Source organism: Mustela nivalis (assembly GCF_964662115.1).
Source record: "Mustela nivalis genome assembly, chromosome: 17".
Classification (NCBI taxonomy): domain Eukaryota; kingdom Metazoa; phylum Chordata; class Mammalia; order Carnivora; family Mustelidae; genus Mustela; species Mustela nivalis.
This window is the reverse complement of record NC_139036.1, coordinates 54,918,116-54,927,945: the sequence shown is the minus strand read 5'-3', so window position 1 is coordinate 54,927,945 and position 9,830 is coordinate 54,918,116. Positions and strand designations below refer to the sequence as shown.

At 52.0% G+C, this 9,830-nt stretch overlaps 1 protein-coding gene across 3 annotated transcripts in view; it reads left to right on the top strand.

Moving 5' to 3' along the window:
- Positions 1-9,830, top strand: part of SLC39A11 (solute carrier family 39 member 11) — a 395,845-nt gene that overhangs the window by 669 nt on the left and 385,346 nt on the right. The gene's annotated exons all lie outside the window — the stretch shown is intronic.

Sequence of the window (9,830 nt, the reverse complement as noted above, 5' to 3'; positions counted from 1 at the left end):
ACTGCGGGCCTTGCCGGTTCGGAGCTCATCCGGGCGGCAGAGGGGCGGGGCCGGGGTGAGACGGGCGGTGGTTTTGTTGTTCTTTGGCGCAGGCGCGGGAGCGGGCCGTTGGTCTGCGCGCGCGTTGTGGCGGAGATCCAAACTCCCGCCCCGGGGCAGGTGCCGCCCGGCCGCGTCCTAACTCTGCGTCCGCGGTCCGACGGCGCCGCCTGCTCGGGAGGCGGAGAGCCACAGCCTCCCGAAGGCCCGGCACAGCCCGACGCCTCGGCTCGCCGCAGCGCCTCCTGGCACCGGGCGTGCGGCCTTCCGTGGCGTCGTTGTCATCGCTCTCTGGGTCCCTGGCCGAATGCAGTGCCCGGGTGGGGCTGGGGGCCGTTCGGGTTCATCGGCCACTTCGCAGTTCCGGATCGCCTCTTCCCGAAGGCCCGCGTCCGCTCGCTTTGCTTCGGTTTTTCTTTGATGTCCATCATTTGGGGGCTTTCGTTTCACCACTAAGGATGCTCAGGCTCCCGCGTGGGGCGGAGGGTGGTGGGCCAGAGGAGGGGGCTAAGAGCGCCTGGGGGTGCGCGGCGGGGAGCGGGGCCTTACTCTTCTAGGTACTTCCAAGACCCCTCGTTTAAAAAAACAAAAAAACAAAAACCATTTATTATGGAAGGGCTCATACGCTAACCTGGAGAGCATGGTGTCCTGTGCCAACCCGCCAGGTTTACCGCTACCTCATGGTCAGCCTTCTCTTGTGTCCACCCTCCACCTCTGTTTCTTTGAGGGAAATCCCGAACAGCAGATTTCAATTTGTAAATCAAGCCGTTCATTTAAACCTCACGACGTCCTGCGACGTAGGGAATATCCTCATTTTACAGCTGGATAACCTGGCTCCCCAAGACACTAAAGGGTTTACTCAGTGTAATTGTCAAAGCCTGTACACGAAGTTAACTGAGTTGGTATACACATCAGCCTTACAAAGTAGGTAGGGATATTTCCATTCCGTGCAAAAACCCAGAGAAGCTTATTTGCCCACCTGAGTTGCTTAGCTAATAAGGAATGGGATCTCCCTGGGATTTTTAAATTCCTGGCATGTGATTTTTCTGCTTTGTCACACAACCTCCCACAGACTCAAAACACGCCATGGTGCTAGGTCTGCTGTCACATCAGTCTCGTTCTGTAGGGGACGTTTTGTTGATGCTCTCTGCCCAGCATCTGTGAAATGTCTTTTCTGTATTTGGGGAAATCACCTCTGTGGGGTGAGATCTTTTCCAGGGACCCCTTACAGCTATGATGCAAGTCTGTGGGCCCGGGATTGGCTAATCAGACAACAGATTGGGGCTTTAGACGGAGAGCAAGAGATGTCAGGCGGCAGCAGGGACATTGAATCCAGCAGGAACTCCGAGCTGCCCATGCTGGCGGTGCTGCTGGTGGCAGCCGTGGGTGGCCACAGTGAGGCCCCCTCATCAGAACGGATGGCCCAGTGCTGTGCTTTGATTGGGTTCTGACTGTTTCCACTTCCCTTTGTTCCCATCTCTTGAGCCTGGTTCTCCAGCTTTCCCGGAGACTGCACGAGCTGCCCAGTTCTTACTGACACATTTCATTTCTTTGAAGATCAAAATCAGCCTGGTTGGTTGCCCTAGAGTCCCTAACTGACACACCCTTCCGAGTTTCCAGCTCCGGAAGAGTTTGGCTGATTGCCTGTCTAACAGCAAGAGGGAGGCCTGTTGAGGCCTCAGTTTTGGTGGGGGACTTGGGAGATGGTATGAGAGGACTTGCGCTGTGCACTCACCTATCATCTCAGGTAGAGGAAAGGCCAGCTCTCGGCAGGCATCTTCACTGCGGGGTTATGGTCTGAAAGCAGATCTTTCCTCTGCTTCCCCAGCCAAGTTCTAGCTGCCCTGAAGATGTCGCTGTTGCTCTTCTGCGCGCAGAACTGAGTGCCTTACAGAGGCAGTTGCCAAAACTTCTTGCCCTGGAAGCCGGGCACTGGAGGTGCGGTGTCCATGACTTTGTCTTCTTTTCCTTTCCCTCCTGCATCAAGGTTCCACGTCCTCTTCCTCTTCTGTGGCTTTTTTGTTTGTTTGTTTTTGGTTTGGTTTGGTTTGGCTTTTTGCTGTCTGGCGCTCTCCAAACCAGGATGAGGGTCAAGAGCTTCCGCAGCCGGACAAGGAAGGTGCTGGGGACTGAGTGGCAGAGAGGAGAAACTAGTCTTTTTGTTTTTCTCAAGGGGTACGTGAGCAAAGGGCACTTACGAGTTTTATCGCCATCATTTTGTTTTGGTTTAAGGCGGAGTGTGTGCCGTGCCTTTCGCGTGCAGGGAAGGGAGGATGTCTTGGTGTCATTTTCTTTTTTGTACCTTAAATCTTTAAGGGGTAAAAGACAGCCAGTGTTTACATTTAAGAGATTATGTTTAGATCATCCTGGGCTTCTGAATTAAAACCCAGGCATTCTGCCAATTATAATAGTTGTTATTTTGAGCCCCATCTGGACACTTCGCATATGTTACCTTTAATCCTAATAATAATCCTACATCGTAGGTGGTCTCATGCTTGTTTGCTAGATAAAGCCAGGTTCAGCAGAACCAAGTCACCTGCCCGAGATTACACAGCTAGTCAGCAGCCAAGCCTGTCTACACATCCCGGTCAGCCTGACTCTAAAGTCCTTGATCTTTCTTGTGTCACATTATTATCTTCAAAGAAAATTTCAGAACATCAAGAGACAGATGGGCCAAACAATTCTGAGCAACATTCAGATGGTGCCTACGCTCTTTGCTACCTTCTGCAGTTGTCTCAGCAGTTTCGGACCAGAGCTGGAGAGTGGTTTGGGGTCACGTGGCACCTGCCACTGTGGCCAGGCCTGGTCACCCAGAGCCTGTGTGCTGGAGGACTCGCTTTCTTTTTCTTTCTTTGTTATTTTTTTTTAATATTTTATTTGTTTATTTAACAGACAGAGATCACAAGTAGGCAGAGAGGCAGGCAGAGATGGTGGGGGAGAAGTAAGCTTCCTGATGAGCAGAGAGCCCCATGTGGGGCTCCATCCCAGGACCCTGGGATCATGACCTGAGCTGAGGTCATGAGGCAGAGGCTTAACCCACTGAGCCACCCAGGCGCCCCTAGGGCTCGCTTTCAAAGCTGGGAATTTGTCCTGACATGTTTGCTGTCTCTGAGCCGACTGGCATTGTGGTTTCATTCAGACTGTTGGGGGGACATGTACTTTTTAATAGGAATACTGAAAGCAAGGCAGCGTAATGCCTGAAATAGAAGGGTTCTAAACTGGTCTTTGCAGAGACCACAAGTTCGCCTTCCCTTATGCAATATGCGGTCTAGCATCTGGGAAAGGGTCCCGGAGACCTTGGATCCTAGGCTGAGTCAATAAATATTTGCATGATGAGTGACTAGGGTCATGAATACATGTCACAGAATCACAGGGTACCGGTCCCAAGGCTGCATTGGGAAAAGAGAAAGGATCCTCTGCCGTCAATTACTTAATAGTCAAAGTACCAAAGGCAATAAGACATTCTCACCATATCAGCCTTCTCACGTGCTTGTTTCAGTCTCTCTCCTTTGACAAATGGTGGCCGCAAGTCAGACAGGTCCATGTTCCGTTTGAAGAGCAAACCCGCAGAAGACTACCCCCCCACACACACCAGCCCGGACCCCCTACCATGATGTCAGAGGGAGGGCCATCCCCTCACAGAGTCGCGATGTGAAGAGCGCCGGGCACACCCAGAGGAGAGAGAACAAGCAGAAGCAGCAAGCTTACCTGGGAACCTTAAAAATAGGTTCCCCTCTGGCTGCCCTAGAAGAGACAGAAAAGGCGAGAGAAAAAAAGAAAAGGAGAGGCAGCAACAACAGATGAACAGGGAGGGGAGGAAAGATAGGGAATTTGATGCTGCAAAGGCAGCCCTTGTTGGTAAAAGGAATGCCAGGGGCGGGCCAGACGCAAGGTCGGTGGGATTCCGAGGCTGGGTGTTCCCTCTGGGCCGGGATGCCAGTGGGATGGAGCCTAACGCAGTCATCTTGATGTCTCATCTTTAGATGTGTGCACCAGCTGTGTCTGCGGGGTTGACGAAGAGGTGGTTATCTGACTTAACTCTTTGCAGATTCCTGACCCTCTGCCTTGGACAAATAGCCAGGCAGGCCTCCCCCACGATGAAAGGAGCCTGAACGTCCGGGCTGCACACCTTCTCATTACCTTAACTGGGGGGGAAAAGGGGTGGCGGAAAGGTGTTGCAGAGTTCCTGCTGCACACGTGACGTCCTTAATCAGTGTGGGATTGAATGCGTACGGTGTTCACTAGCTCTGCGCTAGGTGCCGTGGAGAACACAAAAGACATTTGATGAGCAGTGGGTGCCTCTGTAACAGGCTCAGACTTCACGTCCTGTACGTTGTCTTTTCCCTTCCCTGCTGTTCCACCCTCGCTGCTGAGCCTTTCTGTAGGGAAAAAATCCAAGTCATCAGACACGGATGTCCTCATGTGAAACCCGCCGCCTCTGTCAGCCTGCTGGTGTAGGTAGTTAGATTCTCTGTGGGCTCTCTTGTTAGAGCAGTGTTCCTGCTCCCTTGACCTCTCCACTTGACCTCTGGATCTCACTCCCCACCTCTCAGAGGCTTCACTTCCTTCTCTCCACGGTCCGGTTTTCTCCCACTCGGCCGGATCATTCCCATCACAGGCATCCCCCGCTTTTCAAAAGGTCATGTTAGGCGCCTTTGCTTTGAAGAAAGACCTCTGTTGGTACCTGTTTTCGCTAGCCAAAAGAAAGAGGATTTCACTTTTACGAACAACAGGCAAAAAGCGCAAACAGTATCCAGCGTCGGTTTTGCAGAAGCCCGGAGAGCACTCAGAAAAGGCTAAGAGAGGTGATTTTTTGGGGCGTGAGAGCATTTTTTTTTTTTTCCATTTTCCCCGTATGAATTAATGGTAATTGCTTCTTTGAGCCAGTCAGGCTACAGAAAGGTTCTGTAGGAACGCTCAGTTTTCAAATGGTGGGTAAAACCTGGATCTTTAAAATATTCTCTGGTAGCTCCCACGTTACAGACATGCTCTGTTGTCTGCGTGCCTCCTGTCTGCCCCTGCCCATCTCTCCTCTCTGCATGAGGACAGGTTGTCTCCAGGCCCCTCTGATTCTCTTCTTCAGCTGCCCCCATCCGGGCTTCTCACATCCCCAGCCCGTCCAGTAACAGCGAGGAAGGCCATCTTGCCAGCTTCGGCTGCATCTCAGCTTCAGCATATCCGACCTGCCCCTGTGGACACTATTTCCTCTGGGCTCCTGAGACATGCCCCACGGCCTTCCCTCCTACCTGGTGAAGCACTTCCCCATTATTTTTGCTGGTTCTTCCGGTGCTTGACTTCTGATGCTGCACAGACCCAGGCTCAACCCTTCTTGGTCTGCGCTCCCTGTCCAGGTGATGATCTCCTGCCCTGTGGCCCTGTGAGTTAGAGTGTCACTGCAGCAGTGGAAACGGAGAGCAAGGAATGGTGTCTGCAGGGGAGGTGTCCATTTGTGACTCCAGCCTGAGCTCCTGCAACACCCCAGGCTCATCTCAAGCTTCATACATCCAAAATAACGACTCTGCCTGCCACCCATCCTGCCCCCTCCCCTGGAGCATCTCCGTCTCTGAAAATGGTACCACCCAGGGATTCATGGCTGGAGACCCAGAATCCTCCTCGACCCCTCCCTCTCGCACCCTCCACAGCCCACCCACTTACAAGTCCTACAGGTTCTTTTCCTCCAAAATCGGGGCTGATTAACTTTTCCTAGCAAGAACCAACGTCAGTGGGCTTTGCGCGCTCCACGGTCTCCGTCACCATCCAACAAGGCCACCATAGAGGGAATCAGGACTAGACAGGATGTAAATGAATTTGCATGGCTGTGTTCCAATAACGCTTGTATACAAAAGCGGGCAGAGGGGCCATCTTTGGTCCTCGGACCATAGCTTGCTGATCCCGGATCTACAATAGATCCCTGTCCTTCCTGTCCATCCACTGTCCATCCTAGCACATCCCCTGCTTCCAACTTCCCATGGTTTCCTGCCCATTGGGGACAGAGGCAAACTACCATCAAAGACCACAAGTCCCTGCATGGCCTCACCTGTTCAGCCCTCTACTACCTTACCTAGCTTCCTTCTGTTTCATAAACAAGGTGTCGCTCATTTCTTCACTCTGGCTGTTTCTTTTCTTACCTTTTAAACCATTTTTTTGAAGATTTTTTTATTTATTTGACAGACAGAGATCACAAGTAGGCAGAGAGGCAGGCAGAGAGAGAGGAGGAAGCAGGCTCCCTGCCGAGCAGAGAGCCCCATGTGGGGCTTGATCCCAGGACCCTGGTGTCATGACCTGAGCCAAAGGCAGAGGCTTTAACCCACTGAGCTACCCAGGCGCCCTCTTTTCTTACCTTTTAAATTTATTTTAGCTTTTTTTTTTAAAGAAAGACTATGGGCAAGGTGGAGGAGGGGCAGACGGAGAGGCAAAGAGAGAATCTCAAGCAGGCTTCACACTTAGCTCAGAGCCTGATGTGGGGCTTGATCTCAGGCTTGACCCAGAGTCGGATGAAGCATCCGACTTCAACGGACTGAAGCATCCAGGCACCCCATCTGGCTGTTTCTTTTACCAGATTGCCACATGGGGGTTGCCGCTTCTGAGAAGCCCACCTGGGTTGCCTCCATCTAAAATAGGAAGAGCTACCATTTATTGGGGGCTCGCTGCATGTCAGCCTCTGTTACAGACTCTGCATATGAACTAAGTACATTATTTCATGCTCACAGTTCGCCAAATTCACAAATTCCTCTGAACTAGGTCCTGTTCTTATTTTTACTTTATCAAGGAGGAAATTGGGGCTGAGGGAGATTATATGATTCACCGCGAGTCTCTTAGGAAGTAGCAGAGCTGAGGTATAAACCAGACTGTCTGGCTCTGGGGCCTGTGTGCCTAACCACCTGTCTTCGCTCTCCATGACCTCCATCAGAGCATCGGTCACTATTGAGGCTTCGTGTTCCCGCATTTGTTGTATTTGTTTCTTTTCTTTCTTTCTTTCTTTTTTTAAATATTTTATTTACTTATTTGACAGAGAGAGAGAGATCACAAATAGGCAGAGAGGCAGGCTGAGAGAGAGGAGGAAGCAGGCTCCCCGCTGAGCAGAAAGTCCGATGCGGGGCTCGGTCCCAGGACCCTGAGACCATGACCTGAGCCGAAGTCAGAGACTTTAACCCCCTGAGCCACTCAGGCGCCCCATGTTGTGTTTGTTTCTTGAGTGTCTCCCTTACAACAAGGGAGGGAGCCTGGGTCTGTCTCTCATCTCGATGAATTCCCAGCTTCCAGAACAGTGTCTCGCAACAAAGTAGACGCTCACTATGCTTTTAGTGCACGGATAATAATTTACCTTTGTAATTGATTGATTTACCAGTATGCTAACAATGCTAATCAGTAAATATTCAAAGTACACCTCACTTTAGAATTCCCATGAAAGAAAAAAAAAAAATAATCAGCTTTACTTGAATTTTGGAAGTGTGAAATGAAGTCACCTTCTGATCAGCCCTGCCCTCTCTCCCCAAAGGAGGTAAATTCTTTGCATTTTTGAAGGTTACTTGTGGAATTAGGGAAAAAAAAAAAAATAACCAACCCCCAAACCTTCTGTCCATCTTCACCGTCTTGTTCCCTTATGTTGGTGCTTCGGGGCTGTCTGTGGAGTGAGGTCACACAGGCTGATATCCTGGACAGTGATACTGGGAGTCGGCAGAAGGACAGGTGGTCACGGCCGACCTGGGGGAGTGTCTTCAGCTTGAAGACGCAGATGGGTAAGAGAGGCTGTTGGGTTACACCGCCGCCACCCTCAGCTCACCTAGAAGAGATCAGTACCCTCCCAGGGGTGCACGGCTGCCCCCTGAGAATATTCGGCTGCGAGGGTGCAGTTCGGTGGGATGATGTTTCCCTCCTGGCACACCTGAAGGAGTAGCTTGGGAAGAAGCAGTTTCTAGTCTGCCTTTCCTTGGGATGAGCCACTGGCAGGACTGTGCCCTGTCTTAGCATGCCCTCAGCCTAAAACTGTAAGTAGTGGCAGACGTCTACTGAGGACGGGTCCATTTCAGAGCCTGGGACCCAGGGAAAGCAGAGCTCTGTGGAAGCTGCAGGGCCGTAGGAGGAGGAGCTGGGTTTGCAGGAAGCTGTGCTGGGCTCTCCCTCTCCTGGGTTGGGGGTGCGTGTTTGTGGGGTGTTCTGTTTACGTCCTGCTGGGTAAAGAGACACGTCAACCCTCCTTGGCCCAATGCTGGATGATAGAAGACTCTGGATCTTTAGATCCAAGAAAATGTGAAGTTGGGGTGTTTTGTACATATGGTTGGGGAGCACATGCAACTGGTTAAAATGTGCTGAAGAGCCAGGTTGGTTTTTTCATGGGCTTTTGGTGTAGATGGGAGTAGAGGAAGAGTATCCTACTCGACCTTGACACTTGCGAAATTGTGTGCACAGGAAATGATTCCTTCCAAAGGGAGATCATAAAATTGTATTCAGAAGCGTGAGTGCCCCAAGCGGAGTAGGGAGCAGAGTTGGGAGCGGACCAGCCGGAATATTCTGTGGGTGGCACTCAAACCCTGGACCCCTTTTGCACCATCTGATGATGATTTTCTGAAAATCCCATTTATCCTCTGGGAATTCGAGAGTGGTGCTGACACTGGAAGGCCCCCGCCGGGGCCCCTCAGCTTCACCCCTACCTAAGGCGGCAGTGTCCCTGAACTCCCTCCAGCGATGCTGGTAGAGAGTGGGCCGCTTTGAGAGTGCCGGGGTCCCGACACGGGGGCTGGGCCGTTCATGGGAGTGCTGGTGACGGTCCACGGTCCACATGCCTCCTCCTTGCCACCCTGCCTGTGCTCTGGGCCTCTCCCTGCTGGGTGCCCCAAGGCGGGCCTCTGTGTCCGGCCTCCCTTGGTTCTCTTCCCCTCCAGCTCGGGTGGAGCTGTGGAAGGAGATCAGAGGGTCCTCACGGACTCCGGCCCCGGCCGAGTGGCTTTACAGACACAGCCTCTGTAGACGCGCACCTTCCCTGTGGCTGCCGATCTCTCTGGGCCCAGGTGACATCATCCACTCGCTCGTCCCTCCAGCCGGAGGGCTGGTAAAGTTTTCCACCTGTCTGCGGCGTCCAGGAGCCTCATCCTTCTCTTGCTGCTGCCCTGACGCCCACCCACACCTCTGCACACAGCACCTTCATTACATTCATTTTAGTTCACCCCCTTGGAGTGTGCCATCTGTTTCCAGCTGGACCCGAAAGCGATACAGATGGTTACAGACCTGGGATTAGCGGCACGAGCCTCGCCTTCTGGCTAGCACCAGGCCGACCATGGTCTCACACCGGAGGAAACACCAGGAACAAACTCAGCAGTTTCCAACATGTCACGAATTGCTAAGTTTCCAGAATGTTTGGGGAAGAGGAGGCTCTGTTTGTTTGGGGCGGGCGGGGGGGAGTTATATCCCCGGCCCATTCTGGAGGAGACCGAAGTTTAGTTAGGCTTGGCGGGGGAGGAAAGCCCCTTCTCCAGGAGGGATCACCCCGTGTAGATAGAAAATGTGGACACCTTCTCGGCAGACACACAATGCATTTACTTTTCGGCCCTGGCCCAGCTTTCATCTTGCATCCCGTGGCTGGTGCTGTCCATGCCAGCTGAACTCTCCACTCATGGCAGGAGTGAGAGCCGTAGTTTAATATTAGCTGATTTGGAAAATGGTTCGTTGTTTAACAACCAAAAAGTTTCTGGTCCTTTTTTTTTTTGCTGTGATTGAAGGTGAGGGAAACCTAATATTTTCTAGGTACCTCTGTGTGCCTGATAATGCGACAAATTCTATAAAATATTTTCTTT